Source organism: Anomaloglossus baeobatrachus, unplaced genomic scaffold, assembly GCF_048569485.1.
Source record: "Anomaloglossus baeobatrachus isolate aAnoBae1 unplaced genomic scaffold, aAnoBae1.hap1 Scaffold_336, whole genome shotgun sequence".
Lineage (NCBI taxonomy): Eukaryota > Metazoa > Chordata > Amphibia > Anura > Aromobatidae > Anomaloglossus > Anomaloglossus baeobatrachus.
The window spans coordinates 272,589-289,266 of record NW_027442736.1 but is presented as its reverse complement, the minus strand read 5'-3'; the positions used below and the strand labels follow the sequence as shown (position 1 = coordinate 289,266).

General features: G+C 45.2%; 2 non-coding genes across 2 annotated transcripts; both read left to right on the top strand.

Annotated features, from left to right (window-relative positions):
* The first annotated feature begins 10,329 nt into the window (after positions 1-10,329).
* Positions 10,330-10,402, top strand: TRNAV-AAC (transfer RNA valine (anticodon AAC)). Its single transcript has one exon. It is a non-coding gene; the product is annotated as a tRNA-Val (tRNA).
* A 177-nt stretch (positions 10,403-10,579) lies between these two features.
* On the top strand, positions 10,580-10,652 carry TRNAV-AAC (transfer RNA valine (anticodon AAC)). The gene has a single exon. It is a non-coding gene; the product is annotated as a tRNA-Val (tRNA).
* Positions 10,653-16,678: the final 6,026 nt, after the last annotated feature.

Below are 16,678 nucleotides of genomic sequence, written 5' to 3'. Positions count from 1 at the left end.
AAGTTCTTGGCTTTGTTGCCGAATGACGGGATGTTTTGGCTTCCATCACCAATAGAACTACGAATTATTTTTTTTTCCCCTGGTTATCAAAACTCGTATCTAATTGCCATTATTTTTGCAGGATTCCACAGGTTTAAAAGTGTAGTTGTCATCACATATGCTTCCCACGCAGAAGGTCCTGGGTTCAATCCCTAGGAAAAACAAGCCGTTTTCGCTGTTGAAATAATTTGCTATCAACCTGTAATATATAAAATTCTTGGTTTCTTTGCCAAATGACAATACATTTTGGCTTTTATCACAAAGAGAACTACGATTTTGGGTTTCTTTTTTATTGTCCATTTTAGCAGAAAACATAATCCCATATTATAAAAATCCTGTTTGTTTCAAAATATATAGTTCCCATAAATACAAAAGCAAACGACTAAACTATGTAGAAAAAAGTAACACATTCAATGTAAACTTCAATTTAAGCAATATCCCTTTGCAGGAATAAAACTGGTAAAATATGTAATAAAAATTGTAAATGTTTCATTACCAAAAATACTTTCCTTCAGCAATAAAAAGGCCCCGTCAGTCACAATTCTGCTCTGTTTGCCAATACACAGTAACCTTTCATCAGGTTTCATAGTGTAGTTGTCATCACGTCTGCTTAACACTGGTTCAATCCCCAGTAAAAGCAATCTGTTCTTAATGTTGAAATAATACCCTATCAAACTACAATATATGAAGTTCTTGGCATTGTTGCCGAATGACGGGATGTTTTGGCTTCCATCACCAATACAACTACGAATTATTTTTTTTTCCCCTGGTTATCAAAACTCGTCTCTAATTGCCATTACTTTGCAGGATTTCACAGGTTTCAAAGTGTAGATGTCATCATGTCTGCTTCATACGCAGAAGGTCCTAGGTTCAACCCCTAGTAAAAACAAGCCGTTTTCGCTGTTGAAGTAATTTGCTATCAACCTGTAATATAGAAAATCCTTGGTTTCGTTGCCAAATGACAATACATTTTGGCTTCCATCACAAAGAGAACTACGATTTTGGGTTTCTTTTTTATTGTCCATTTTAGCAGAAAACATAATCCCATATTATAAAAATCCTGTTTGTTTCAAAATATATAGTTCCCATAAATACAAAAGCAAATGACTAAACTATGTAGAAAAAAGTAACACATTCAATGTAAACTTAATTTCAAGAAAAATCCCTTTGTAGGAATAAAACTGGTAAAATATGTACCTAAAACCTGTGTTGTATGAGGACATTGAGGGGAACAGCAACAATGTAGAGTCAGTATGGGTAAATGTACATGGGGAGGGGAATAATGGAAAAATACTAATTGGAGTTTGCTATAAGCCTCCTAACATACCTCAACAAATATAGGGTGAAATGCTGGAACAAATTGAAAAGGCAGCTAATAATAATAATCGGGTTCTTATTATGGGGGATTTCAACTATCCAGACATACAGTGGGACATAGAATCTTCTGGTTCTGCTAAAATCTGTAAGTTCTTATTTACTATTCAAGACAATTTCCTCTCTCAGATGGTAGGTGAACCGACCAGGGGAAGTAATTTGCTAGATCTGGTCCTGTCAAATAGACCGGATACAATTTCAGATCTACAGGTCCGGGAGCACTTTGGCAGCAGCGATCATAATATGGTAAGCTTCAACATAATATTCAATAGAACATTTCAAAGGGGGAATGCTAAAACCTGGAATTGTAGGAAAGCTGATTTCAACAAATTAAGGGAAGAGCTTAATTGTGTAGATTGGGACAAAGTCATAATAACTGGGGATACCGAACATAAATGGGGTAAGTTTAAGGATATACTACTAGAGTCCTGTAAAAAACGTATACCCTCTGGTAATAAAATGTCCAGGAATAAAAAGAAACCACTATGGATAATTAAGACTGTACAAAGTATAATAAAACAAAAACAAAGGGCATTTAAAATCTTAAAGGCTGAGAATACAGAAATAGCATTTCAGAAGTATAAAGATATCAATAGGAAATGTAAAAAAGAAATCAAACAAGCAAAATTAGCTACTGAAACAAAAATCGCCAATGACATTAAAATAAATCCCAAAATCTTTTATAAATACATTAATGCCAAAAGGAAAACAAAGGATAGTATCGGCCCCTTAAAATATAATAACAACTTAGTTATAGAGGACAAACAAAAGACTGAGATATTAAATAGGCATTTCTCATCTGTATTCACCAAGGAACTGACTGTACCAGGGATCATTCAACAAGTGAAAAATCAAAGTTCACCACCCGATATAATTAATTTAACACAAGATGAAGTACGCCTACGTCTGAGTAAATTAAACATTGACAAATCCCCAGGGCCAGATGGCATTCATCCACGAATATTGAGGGAATTGAGCTCCGTAATCGACAGACCGCTGTATCGCATCTTTTTAGACTCACTTGTAACAGGGTTGGTGCCTCAGGATTGGAGGATTGCTGATGTGGTACCGATATTTAGGAAAGGTAAGAGGGTAGATCCAGGCAACTACCGTCCAGTAAGCCTGACATCAGTAGTATGCAAAGTTTTTGAGGGCATTTTAAGGGATGACATGCAAAAATATATTGCAGAAAATAATATGAAAACTGACAAACAGCATGGATTCATGAAAGATAAGTCGTGTCTAACCAACCTGTTGGGGTTCTATGAGGGGGTAAGTTCAAACCTGGATATTGGTAATGCAGCTGATGTGATTTATTTGGACTTTGCAAAGGCATTTGATACTGTACCACAAAATAGCCTTATACTAAAGCTCCAGAAGCAAGGACTAGGGGACACAATATGCAACTGGGTAAGGAATTGGCTAAGAGATAGGAAACAAAGAGTAGTCATAAATGGTACATTCTCTAAATGGGCTATAGTCAGCAGTGGGGTGCCGCAGGGATCTGTGCTTGGACCGATTCTTTTTAATCTCTTTATTAATGACCTTGTGGATGGGATTGATAGTACAGTGTCAGTCTTTGCCGATGACACCAAACTATGTAGGATATTAAAAACTGACCTGGATAGTACAATATTACAAAAAGATCTGGATAAGATGTCAGAATGGGCAAATACTTGGCAAATGAGATTTAATGTTGATAAATGTAAAGTAATGCACCTAGGATGGAGTGATCCTATAGCTGCGTATACATTAAATGGAAGTAAACTCGGGACTACAGAACAGGAGAAGGACTTGGGTATTCTCATTACAAATAAGCTGAGCAGCAGCACTCAATGTCAAGCAGCAGCTGCTAAAGCAAACAAGATTTTAGGGTGTATAAAAAGAGAGATTAGATCCCGTGATCCCAACGTATTGTTACCCCTCTAAAAATCACTTGTAAGGCCACATCTGGAATACGGGATCCAGTTTTGGGCTCCACATTTTAAAAAGGACATTCAGAAGTTAGAGTCAGTTCAAAGGCGGGCAACTAGACTATTACAAGGAATGGAAGGCCTCCCATATGATGACAGGTTGAAAAAGTTAGATATCTTTAGCTTAGAAAAAAGACGTCTCAGAGGAGATCTCATTTATATGTATAAATACATGTGTGGTCAATATAAAGGACTGGCACATGACTTATTTCTTCCAAAGACAGTACTAAGGACCAGGGGGCACTCACTGCGAGTGGAAGAAAAGCGATTCCAACAGCTAAATAGGAAAGGGTTCTTTACAGTTAGAGCAGTCAGACTGTGGAATGCCCTACCACAAGAGGTAGTAATGGCAGATACTATAACAGCTTTTAAAAAAGGGCTGGATGATTTCCTCAGTACACAAAACATTGTTGGTTATAAATGACTTAGTGACTAAATGTAGAACTGGTGGAGGAAGGTTGAACTAGATGGACCTAGGTCTTTTTTCAACCTAAGTAACTATGTAACTATGTAACCAATACTTTCCTTCAGCAATAAAAAGGCCCCGTCAGTCACAATTCTGCTCTGCTTACCAATACACAGTAACTTTCCGTAAGGTTTCATAGTGTAGTGGTCATCACATCTGCTTAACACGCAAAAGGTCCTGGGTTTTATTTTTGGGTTTCTTTTTTATTGTCCATTTTAGCAGAAAACATAATCCCATATTATAAAAATCCTGTTTGTTTCAAAATATATAGTTCCCATAAATACAAAAGCAAACGACTAAACTGTGTAGAAAAAAGTAACACATTCAATGTAAACTTCAATTTAAGCAATATCCCTTTGCAGGAATAAAACTGGTAAAATATGTAATAAAAATTGTAAATGTTTCATTACTAGTGATAAGCGAGTACTAAAAAGCTCGGGTGCTCGAGGCTCGGGCCGAGCATCCCAAGATACTCGTGTACTCGGCCCGAGCACCGAGCCCAATGTTATCCTATGGGAGACCCGAGTATTTTTATGAAATGACCCCCAGCAGCATGTAGAAACCCTAAAAATGTCACAAAAGTCTCAGAAGAGTGCTCAAATGACATGGCAACAGCATGGGGAAGACCCCTTGAAGCATTTATCACTCAAAAGTCACAGCTGTGAACAATTTTGTCTGTGTTTTACACCATTTTTACGGACTCACCAGAAAACCTTCCAAAATGACACCAAAATGAATTTTCATGGCAGAAATGTTAAGGGCACATACCCAATAGTGAGATAGAGCTGGTGTATGTTACTTTTTGAGATTAATACATGAAAGATTTTACCTAAAACATTGTGTGGCACTCCGATGTCCCTAAGAAGAGACGTACATGAAGGCCTCTTGAGTCTAATGTGCCCATTTTGAGGAAGTGAGTCTTTGTAGTATTTTCCTTTGCCAGGGCAGTCCAAAATTGTGAGGTTCACCCATGCCCCTGCATACAGACGTGCATGAGGGCCTGTAAACCTGAAGTGCCCATTGTAAGGAAGTGGGTCTATTGTAGTATAGCCCTTTGACAGGGCAGCCAAAAATTGGGAGGCTCCACGTTGTCCCTGGATAGAGACGTGCATGAGGGCCTGTAACCCTGAAGTGCCCATTGTAAGGAAGTGGGTCTATTGTAGTATAGCCCTTTGGCAGGGCAGCCAAAAATTGGGAGGCTCCACGTTGTCCCTTGATAGAGACGTGCATGAGGGCCTGTAACCCTGAAGTGCCCATTGTAAGGAAGTGGGTCTATTGTAGTATAGCCCTTTGGCAGGGCAGCCAAAAATTGGGAGGCTCCACGTTGTCCCTGGATAGAGATGTGCATGAGGGCCTCAAAACATTGTTCCCATTGCAAAGGAGCGGGTCTCCTGTCGTTGTAATGTCCATTCCAAAAGAATGGGCGAAAAAATTTACCACTGGGGGTATTCCTGAAACAAAGGCCTAACTACTGTAACGGTCATCATGGTGGTGCATGAGGAGAAGGAGGAGCAGTCCAGCGATTATCCAAAGTCCAGAAGTGTGTACCCATGGGTGAGTGGAGGTACATGGCAAATTCCCGTTTCAAACTTTAAATTCCGCTCTCATTTGCTGGTGGTGTGGTGAAGTCTGGCCCAATCTAACACTTGTTCATCTTGATCAGAGTCAGCCTGTCAGCATTTTCAGTTGACAGGCGGGTGCGTTTATCTGTAATGATTCCACCTGCGGCACTAAAAACACGCTCTGACAAAACGCTAGCGGCAGGGCAGGCCAGGACTTCCAAGGCGTAGAGAGCCAATTCATGCCACGTGTCCACCTTGGATACCCAATAATTGTAAGGCACAGAGGAATGTCGGAGTACAGTTGTTCGATCTGCAAGGTACTCCTTGAGCATCTGGGCAAACTTAGAATTTCTTGTGGCACTACCCCGCACCTCAGGGGCTGTGGTACATGAGGGGCTGAGAAAACTGTCCCACATCTTAAAGACTGTTCCCCTACCTCTGGCGGATTGGACTTGTGCCTCTCTCGGCTGTACGCCTTGGGTGTCCACTGATTCCTGACCTATGCCGCTAGCGTTTTGTGAGGGGAATGCTTTGCCTACTTCTGTGACTATGGCCTTCCGGAACTGCTGCATTTTGGTTGACCTCTCCGCCTCGGGAATAAGAGACATAAAGTTCTCCTTGTAGCGTGGGTCTAACAGTGTTACCAACCAGTAATGATTGTTGGCCAAGATGTTCTTAACGCGAGGGTCACGAGACAGGCAGCTTACCATAAAGTCAGCCATGTGCGCCAGACTCTTAACAGCCAGTACTTCAGTATCCTGACCAACACGATGACTGAACATGCTGTCCTCCTCCTCCTCCTCCTCATCTACCCTGTCCTCTGGCCAGCCACGCTGAACCGAGGATATGACTGGTGTGCATGTCATATCCTCAATTTGGCCGGAGAGTTGCTCCATGTCTTCATCCTCCTCCTCGTCATAGTCCTCCACTGCACGTTGTGATGAGACGAGGCTGGGCTCTGTGTTATCACCCACACCCACTACTGTTTCTTGCTGCAACTCATCGCGCTCCGCCTGCAATGCATCATGTTTGTTTTTGAGCAGAGACCGTTTTAGAAGGCAGAGAAGCGGAATGGTGACGCTAATAATGGCGTCATCACCACTCACCATCTTGGTGGAGTCCTCAAAGTTTTGGAGGATGGTACATAGGTCGGACATCCATCTCCACTCCTCAGGTGTTATGTGTGGAGTTTGACCCATTTCCCGACGGCTTAGGTGATGCAGGTACTCAACAACTGCCCTCTTCTGCTCACATATCCTGACCAACATGTGCAGAGTTGAATTCCAACACGTGGGGACATCACACACCAGTCTGTGAGCCGGAAGATGCAAACGGCGCTGAAAGCCAGCAAGGCCGGCTGAAGCAGTAGGTGACTTTCGAAAATGTGCAGACAGGCGGCAAACTTTTAACAGCAGATCAGACAGCTCTGGGTATGACTTTAGAAACCGCTGAACCACGAGGTTGAGCACATGGGCCACGCATGGAACATGTGTCAGCTGGCCTCGCCTCAAAGCCGCCACCAGGTTCCGGCCATTGTCACACACGACCTTTCCTGGCTTTAGGTTCAGAGGTGTGAGCCAGTGATCTGCCTGCTGTTTCAGAGCTGTCCACACCTCTTCTGCATTGTGGGGTTTGTCACCTATGCAGATTAGCTTCAGCACGCACAGCCTGTTGCCGCTTTGCCGAGGCAGTGCTGCAGTGCTTCCAGCTTGGGACTGGTGTGGAGGGTAAAGTGGATGAGGATGCGCAGGAGGAGGAGGAGGCTGAAGAGCATGACATTCCGGAGCTGTAGAGTGTGGGTGAAACCCTGACTGAGGTAGGGCCTGCAAACGTTGGTGTGGGAAGGACGTGTTCCGTCCCTCGCTGAGACTGGGTCCCAGCTTCCACAATATTAACCCAGTGTGCCGTCAACGAGATGTAGCGGCCTTGCCCACAAGCACTTGTCCACGTGTCTGTGGTTAGGTGGACTTTGGGTGAAACAGCGTTGTTCAGGGCACGTGTGATGTTTTGTGACACGTGGTTATGCAACGCGGGGACGGCACACCGGGAGAAATAGTGGCGGCTGGGGACCGAGTAACGTGGGACAGCTGCCGCCATCAGGTCGCGGAATGCTTCTGTCTCGACCAGCCTAAAAGGCAACATTTCCAGCACAAGCAGTCGCGAAATGTTAGCATTTAGAACTGTGGCATGTGGGGTGTTGGCAGTGTATTTGCGCCTGCGTTCAAAGGTTTGCTGAATGGATAACTGAACGCTGCGATGGCACAAGGACGTGCTTGATGATGGTGTTATTTCTGCGTAGGCAACTGCAGGTGCAGGACCAGAGGAGGCTTGTTCGCAGGCAGCATGGAAAGGGGATTGGCTCGCATGCACAACAAGCGAAGACGTAGCAGTGACATCAGCAAGCACTGCTCCTCGACTCTGTTGTACTTCCCACAAAGTCGGGTGCTTGGCTGACATGTGCCTGATCATGCTGGTGGTGGTCAGGCTGCTAGTTTTGGTACCCCTGCTGATGCTGGCACGGCAGGTGTTGCAAATGGCCTTTTTAGAATCATCTGGAGCCAACTTAAAAAACTGACAGACTCGGGAAGACCTAACATTTGTACAGGCACCTTGTGTCGTGTTGTTGTTCCGGGGAACGGTTGCCTGACTTCTGCCTGGAGCCACCACCCTGCTTCTTACTGCCTGTTGGGATGCTACGCCTCCCTCCCCCTGTGCACTGCTGTCCTCGCTCTGCATATCCTCCTGCCAGGTTGGGTCAGTTACTGGATCATCCACCACATCGTCTTCCTCTTCCGCACCCTGCTCCTCCTCCTGACTTCCTGACAATTGTGTCTCATCATCGTCCACCCCTTGTTGAGACACGTTGCCAACTTCGTGAGAACGTGGCTGCTCAAATATTTTGGCATCTGTACATACGATCTCCTCATGACCCACTTCAACATGAGCTGGCGAGAGGCCAGAATGTGCGAATGGAAACGTGAACAGCTCTTCCGAGTGTCCAAGTGTGGGATCAGTAATGTCCGAGGACGTGTACTCAGCCTTGTAGTAGGAAGGAGGATCAGGTTCTGAAATGTGCGGTGCAGTATCACGGCTACTGACACTTGACCGTGTGGAAGACAGAGTGTTTGTGGTGGAGCCAATCTGACTGGAAGCATTATCCGCTATCCAACTAACAACCTGTTGACACTGGTCTTGGTTCAAGAGCGGTGTACTGCTGCGGTCCCCAAGAATTTGGGACAGGACGTGCGAGTGACTAGATGTGGCCCTTTGTTGTGGCGAAATTAGAGCTTGCCCACGACCTTGGCATCTGCCTGCACCACCATCACGTCCACTTCCTTGTTCCTTGCCAACGAACTTGCGCATTTTGCAATGCTGTGCTGACGTGTATTCACTAGACTTGTGCGTTATATCCAAGTTTGTGCAAATCGTGCACCTGTACGCTGCCACCGACAGGCACACACGTGCGGTTTTTAAATGCAAGCACGGACGCACTAAGAACCTGACAGGTTTTTAGGAGCGACAATTACTGAGAAGTCTGACGCTATCAGACACTGCTGACTGACGTGTATTATTCACTAGACTTGTGCGTTATATAATAGTTTGTGCAAAACGTGCACCTGTACGCTGCCACTGACAGGCACACACGTGCGGTTTTTAAATGAAAGCACGGACGCACTAAGAACCTAACAGGTTTTTAGGAGCGACAATTACTGAGAAGTCTGACACTATCAGACACTGCTGACTGACGTGTATTATTCACTAGACTTGTGTGTTATATAATAGTTTGTGCAAAACGTGAACCTGTACGCTGCCACCGACAGGCACACACGTGCGGTTTTTAAATGCAAGCACGGACGCACTAAGAACCTAACAGGTTTTTAGGAGCGACAATTACTGAGAAGTCTGACACTATCTGGATTGTTTTAGACTTTGTACACCAGCCCCAGATATGATGAAGGCTGGTATACGGTCACCACTAGGAATGGCTATATACCCTGCCTGCCTGCTTGCCTGTATACTGCTACAATAGTCCTGACAAGGACTCTTCTAGTCACTAGCCTGTATTCCGACCTGGCTATACCCTGCCTGTATACAGCAACAATAGTCCTGAGAAAGACTCTGCTACTGTACTCCGACCTGGCTATACCCTGCCTGCCTGTATACAACTATAATAGTCCTAAGAAGGACTTCTGGTCACACTGTTTGCAGCCCTGCTACGGAAATAGCTATAAAGGGCCGCAAACCTTTCCCTGAAGCAGCAACACTCTCCCTGCACTAACTGTCTGGATGGCTGTGTGCAGAGCACAGCGCGCCCGCCGGTATAAAGGCTCGGTCACGCTGTGCAGGCCGGCCAATCACTGCAATTCCACAACTAACAGGGCTGTGGCATTGCAGTGGTCTGCCAGCCAATCCCTGCATAAGGGATGGCTCTCAAAAGAGCGCCAACATGCAGGGATGAAGACCACGAGTACAGCACGAGTAATGCGAGATTACTCGGTCACCGCCAAGTTGCCCGAGTACAGTGATACTCGTGCAAGTACCGAGTAGTAACAAGCATACTCGCTCATCACTATTCATTACCAAAAATACTTTCCTTCAGCAATAAAAAGGCCACGTCAGTCACAATTCTGCTCTGTTTGCCAATACACAGTAACTGTCCATCAGGTTTCATAGTGTAGTGTTCATCACGTCTGCTTAATACGCAAAAGGTCCTGAGTTAAATCCCCAGTTAAACTAATCTGTTCTTGGTGTTGAAATAATACCCTATCAACCAACAATATATAAAGTTCTTGGCTTTGTTGTCGAATAACAGGATGTTTTGGCTTCCATCACCAACAGAACTACGAATTATTTTTTTTTTTCCCCTGGCGGTCAAAACTCGTCTTTAATTGCCATTGCTTTGCAGGATTTCACAGGTTTCATAGTGTAGTGGTCATCACGTCTGCTTAACACGCAGAAGGTCCTGGGTTCAATCCCCAGTGAAACCAATCTGTTCTTGGTGTTGAAATAATACCCTATCCAACTACAATATATGGAGTTCTTGGCTTTGTTGTCGAATAACAGGATGTTTTGGCTTCCATCACCAACAGAACTACGAATTATTTTTTTTTTCCCCTGGCGGTCAAAACTCGTCTTTAATTGCCATTGCTTTGCAGGATTTCACAGGTTTCATAGTGTAGTGGTCATCACGTCTGCTTAACACGCAGAAGGTCCTGGGTTCAATCCCCAGTGAAACCAATCTGTTCTTGGTGTTGAAATAATACCTTATCCAACTACAATATATGAAGTTCTTGGCTTTGTTGTCGAATAACAGGATGTTTTGGCTTCCATCACCAACAAAACTACGAATTATTTTTTTTTTCCCCTGGTGGTCAAAACTCGTCTCTAATTGCCATTACTTTGAAGGATTTCACAGGTTTTCTAGTGTGGTGGTCATCAAGTCTGCTTCACATGCAGAACGTTCTGGGTTCAATCCCCAGTAAAACCAATCTTTTTTCGGTGTTGAAGTAATTTGCTCTCAACCTGTAGTATATGAAATTCTTGGTTTCGTTGCCAAATGACAATACATATTGGCTTCCATCACAAAGAGAACTACGATTTTGGGTTTCTTTTTTATTGACCATTTTAGCAGAAAACATAATCCCATATTATAAAAATCCTTTTTGTTTCAAAATATATAGTTCCCATAAATACAAAAGCAAACGACTAAACTGTGTAGAAAAAAGTAACACATTCAATGTAAACTTCAATTTAAGCAATATCCCTTTGTAGGACTAAAACTGGTAAAATATGTAATAAAAATTGTAAATTTTTCATTACCAAAAATACTTTTCTTCAGCAATAAAAAGGCCCTATCAGTCACAATTTTGCTCCGATAGCCAATACTCTATAATTTTTTTTGGCAGGTTTCATAGTGTAGTGGTAATCATGTGTGCTTTACATGCAGAAGGTCCTCATTCAATCCCCAGTGAAACCTATCTTTTCTTGGTGTTGAAGTAATACTCTATCAACCTGCAATATAAAAATTTCTTGGCTTCGTTCACGAATAACGGGATGTTTTGTCTTCCATCACCAACAGTACTACGAATTATTTTTTTTTTTCCCCTGGCGGTCAAAACTAGAGATGAGCGAACCAGTCGCGGTTCTGCTCGAGGTCGGTTCACCGAACTGAGCTCCCGTTCGAGTTTGGTTCGTCGAACGTTCGATGAACCGGACTCGAACTGCATAGGAAACAATGGCTGGCATTCACAAAGATATAACAACACCTAGAAAACACCCTCAAAGGTGTCCAAAAGGTGACAAACAACTCACAACACAACACAAACACATGGGAAAGTGACAAGGACATATACTCATGCGAAAACAAAAGAGCTGGACAAGGAAAAAGAGGAGGACACACAGATATATGAGTATATGCAAGGAAACATCGATGCCATTACTGTGTAACTTGAGCCCTGCTCATTTTAGGCTTCCAATCTGGATAAATTGCCTGAGATTGCCACGTACGCTTTGGGGATCTTGTCGTGTCCTGCAGCCAGCGTTCTCTCGGAACCTTTCTTCAGTGCTGCTGAAGGTCTGCTGGCAGATAAGCACACGTGTCTGTCCACTGACAATGTGGACATGGCTCTCAGAGGACTTTTCTTCCCCTGGGTCACCCAAGGGATGGGAAAGGCATGCGTATTTTTGAGAGTGCTTCATGCAAAGCATCTTTTTCTTTTTCAAAAGGGGGGTCAACTGATGCCAGTCAAGTAGGGTGTGTGTGGCCCAATTAGTGGCAACGAGGGAGACTGTGGTTGGAGTCCCCTCGCTGTGTTTTCAAAAGAACCAAGATGAACAAGTCATGGCTCTCAGAGGACTTTTCTTCCCCAGGGTCAGCCAGGGGACGGGAAAGGCACGCGTATTTTTGAGAGTGCTTCATGCAAAGCATCTTTTTCTTTTTCAAAAGGGGGGTCAACTGATGCCAGTCAAGTGGGGTGTGTGTGGCCCAATTAGTGGCAACGAGGGAGACTGTGGTTGGAGTCCCCTCGCTGTGTTTCTAAAAGAACCAAGATGAACAAGTCATGGCTCTCAGAGGACTTTTCTTCCCCTGGGTCAGCCAGGGGACGGGAAAGGCATGCGTATTTTTGAGAGTGCTTCATGCAAAGCATCTTTTTCTTTTTCAAAAGGGGGGTCAACTGATGCCAGTCAAGTGGGGTGTGTGTGGCTCAATTAGTGGCAACGAGGGAGACTGTGGTTGGAGTCCCCTCGCTGTGTTTCTAAAAGAACCAAGATGAACAAGTCATGGCTCTCAGAGGACTTTTGTTCCCCTGGGTTAGCCAGGGGATGGGAAAGGCACGCGTATTTTTGAGAGTGCTTCATGCAAAGCATCTTTTTCTTTTTCAAAAGAGGGGTCAACTGATGCCAGTCAAGTGGGGGGTGTGTGGCCCAATTAGTGGCAACGAGGGAGACTGTGGTTGGAGTCCCCTCGCTGTGTTTCTAAAAGAACCAAGATGAACAAGTCATGGCTCTCAGAGGACTTTTCTTCCCCTGGGTCATCCAGGGGATGGGAAAGGCACGCGTATTTTTGAGAGTGCTTCATGCAAAGCATCTTTTTCTTTTTCAAAAGGGGGGTCAACTGATGCCAGTCAAGTGAGGTGTGTGTGGCCTAATTAGTGGCAACGAGGGAGACTGTGGTTGGAGTCCCCTCGCTGTGTTTCTAAAAGAACCAAGATGAACAACTCATGGCTCTCAGAGGACTTTTCTTCCCCTGGGTCAGCCAGGGGATGGGAAAGGCACGCCTATTTTTGAGAGTGCTTCATGCAAAGCATCTTTTTCTTTTTCAAAAGGGGGTCAACTGATGCCAGTCAAGTGGGGTGTGTGTGGCCCAATTAGTGGCAACGAGGGAGACTGTGGTGGGAGTCCCCTCGCTGTGTTTCTAAAAGAACCAAGATGAACAAGTCGTGGCTCTCAGAGGACTTTTCTTCCCCTGGGTCATCCAGGGGATGGGAAAGGCACGCGTATTTTTGAGAGTGCTTCATGCAAAGCATCTTTTTCTTTTTCAAAAGGGGGGTCAACTGATGCCAGTCAAGTGGGGTGTGTGTGGCCCAATTAGTGGCAACGAGGGAGACTGTGGTTGGAGTCCCCTCGCTGTGTTTCTAAAAGAACCAAGATGAACAAGCCATGGCTCTCAGAGGACTTTTCTTCCCTTGGGTCAGCCAGGGGACGGGAAAGACACGCGTATTTTTGAGAGTGCTTCATGCAAAGCATCGTTTTCATTTTGAAAAGAGGGATAAAGTGATGCCAGTCAAGTGGGGTGTGTGGGGCCCAATTAGTGGAAACGAGGGAGACTGTGGTTGGAGTCCCTTCGCTGTGTTTTACATGATTTTCGAAGGGCATGACATGCCTAAGAGGTTGAGTTTCATCATCTGCAACTTGTTGGCAACAGAAAGGCTGCCTTTACACCCTTTTGAGACCGAGGATTTTCGAGACCTTATGCCCATTGCAGTACCCCAAGAGCCGATGGCCAGTCGTCACTCCTTCTCCAAGAAAGGCGTGCCCGCGCTACCACAGTAGGTCGCACACAACCTCACCGATTCCTTGAGAAACTCTGTGTGTGACAGGGTGCATTTCACCACAGATACTTGGACCAGTAAGCATGGACAGGGGAGTTACATGTTGCTGACTGGGCACTAGGTAACTATGGTGAGAGATGGAGAAGGGTTTGCTGTACAAGTCAATCCTTCCTCTGTATGTACAAGTTCCTCCACTGCTTCTGCCTCCTCAACCTCGTGTGGGTCCTCCACCTCGGCCCAAACCCTGTGTGGTCAGTCCACCCTTCCTTGTAACTGCGCCCAAGGAATCCCACACACCTCCTTACTATGCTGGCAGCAGAGCTCAAGGCCATCAGGCGGTCAAATGTTTACTTTGAAATGTAGGGGAAATGTGAGACACCGCTGAGGAATTGTGGACGGTTAGCTCTGGAGAGTGAGACCGAGTTTCATCAATGGTTGTCTCCACTCAACCAGCAGCCAGGGAAGGTCGGGTGCGACAATGATGCAAACCAGTCTGCGACCCTTCTTCAGGACAATGTGGCACACGTGCCTTGTATGGCTCACGTGTTGAACCTGGTTGTCCAGCAATTTTTAAAACACTATCCCGGCCTACATGGCCTTCTGCAGAGGGTACGGTGTAACGCCTGCCTGGATCGACACACTCAGATGGGCTGTAAAGGATAGGCTAGAGGCAAGCCACTCACCAAGCTGGACACCCAGAACCCTGAAACCCTTTAACCCCTATACAGTGATTTGGAATTACACAGGGAACAAGTTGATCAATACCTGTGGAAGGCTGCAGTTCCAGAGAATAGTAGTCATGCAGGGTCAAAAACATTAATTGAGGAAGAGGAACAGAATGGGATGGCCAGGACTTAATCAGAAAACAAGCAGAGGTGAAATGCGGATCGGCCAACGAAGTACATAAACAGCAAGCAGGAAAAGTAGTCAGGTAACAAGCACACAAACTCATAAAACTGAACTGGGGGTAACAGTAACAAAAGGTTCATAGCTTTGTCTGGCAGTGGTCTGCAGACAGGAGGGGCCTAAAAAAGGGTGTGGTGTCTTCCCATTGGTTGTAGCTGAATGATGGTACTTCATCTGTGAGATACCCACCACCTACATTCAGCCTGTGGCTCTGTATCTGTCAAGGTAACGCAACCCAGTGGGTGACCATAACCTGCGTCCACCTGCGCCGCAGGCATCGACTCCTTTCCCATCATCAGCACTATGCACGAAAGGAACACGTTGTCACCTGGCGACCGGAGTACAAATTGATTGAGTGGACTACGTTGGTAACTTAACAGCTGTGTGCGGCAATGATGCAAACCTGTCTGAGGCCCTTCGTCAGGGCAATGTGACACACGTGCCTAGTATGGCTCATGTGTTGAATCTGATTCTCCAGCAATTTTTAAAATACCATCCCGGCCTACATGGCCTTGTGCAGCGGGCACGCTGCTATGTGCTCACTTTCATCCTTCGCACCCAGCAGCTCAACAACTTTCATCGCTCCTGAAGTCTTAGGGTCTGGCGGTTAAACGCTGGAAATACGATGTTCCAACACGCAGGAATTGGAATCTGCTCATGTTGCAGCGTCTGTGGAAGCCCCGCAGAGCCCTGCTGAAATACGGTATGATGTATACCCTGGGCTAACTTGATCCAGAGGTGGTGCAGATCACGCTGCTGGAGTGGTGTCAGATCAAGGACCTATGCACCCTTCTACACAGTTTACAAATGTCGACGAAGATGTTTAGCACTAGCGATGCCATTCTCAGCGTGACAATTCTGGTCATCTACAAGATGGAGCACACTGTAAGCATTATTCGGAGTCAGGTGTTGGTCCAAGAGGAAGGGGAGGAAGTACAGGAGGAGTCATATGCAAAGGGATAATAAGATGTACAAGGTCCATACGTTGAGCGGCACCTAGGCGGCAGTCATGGTGGGGGATAGGGATTAACAAGGGCACATACTATCAGCAAAAATTGTTGAGGAAGGTGCAGGAGCCCATGAAGAAATGGAGGACGAACTTGCGATGGGCATGGAAGACTCAGCAGATGAGTGAGAGCTTGCTCACATTTCGGTTGTGCGAGGTTGGGGGGAGAGGGCAGAGGAAGGAGGCACGATTCTCACCTCTCTGCCACCAACAAACCAAGGGCTTGGTCCTCCTGGATGCACAAGACACATGAGCGCCTTCTTGCTGCACTACCTACAACATGACCCTCGGATTGTACGAATTCGAAGTAATGCTAACTACTGGGTTGCCACACTGTTAGATCCCCGGTACAAGACAAAATTTGGCGAAATAATATCAGCCATAGAAAGGGACGCACGTATACAGTAGTATCTGCAGAAGGTGGTACGGATTCTTAGATCTGCTTTTCCAGTAAACACCAGTGCTGCACAGAGTGAATCTCAACGCTTTGTCATGGATAGGAGGAAATGGGCTTTTACTTGTCCACATCTGAGGGACCGAGGGCTGGCTGCTGGGCTGAGATGGCATTAAGTATGGTGTCCCTGCAGAGTTGCACTTTTGGTCATATACCAAATGAGTTGAAAAAGGACAAATGCTGGTGGAAAGGGGAACAGGTGTGTTGGAAAGGGGAAAAAAGTTTTTGTGAGTGGGTTTGGTGTTTAAGCAAAAGTAACATTTGATGAAGAAACACCATCTGTTACGGTGGGACTGGCAGATTTGGATAAGGTGGTATATACTATGTTACCGGTATATAACGAAAA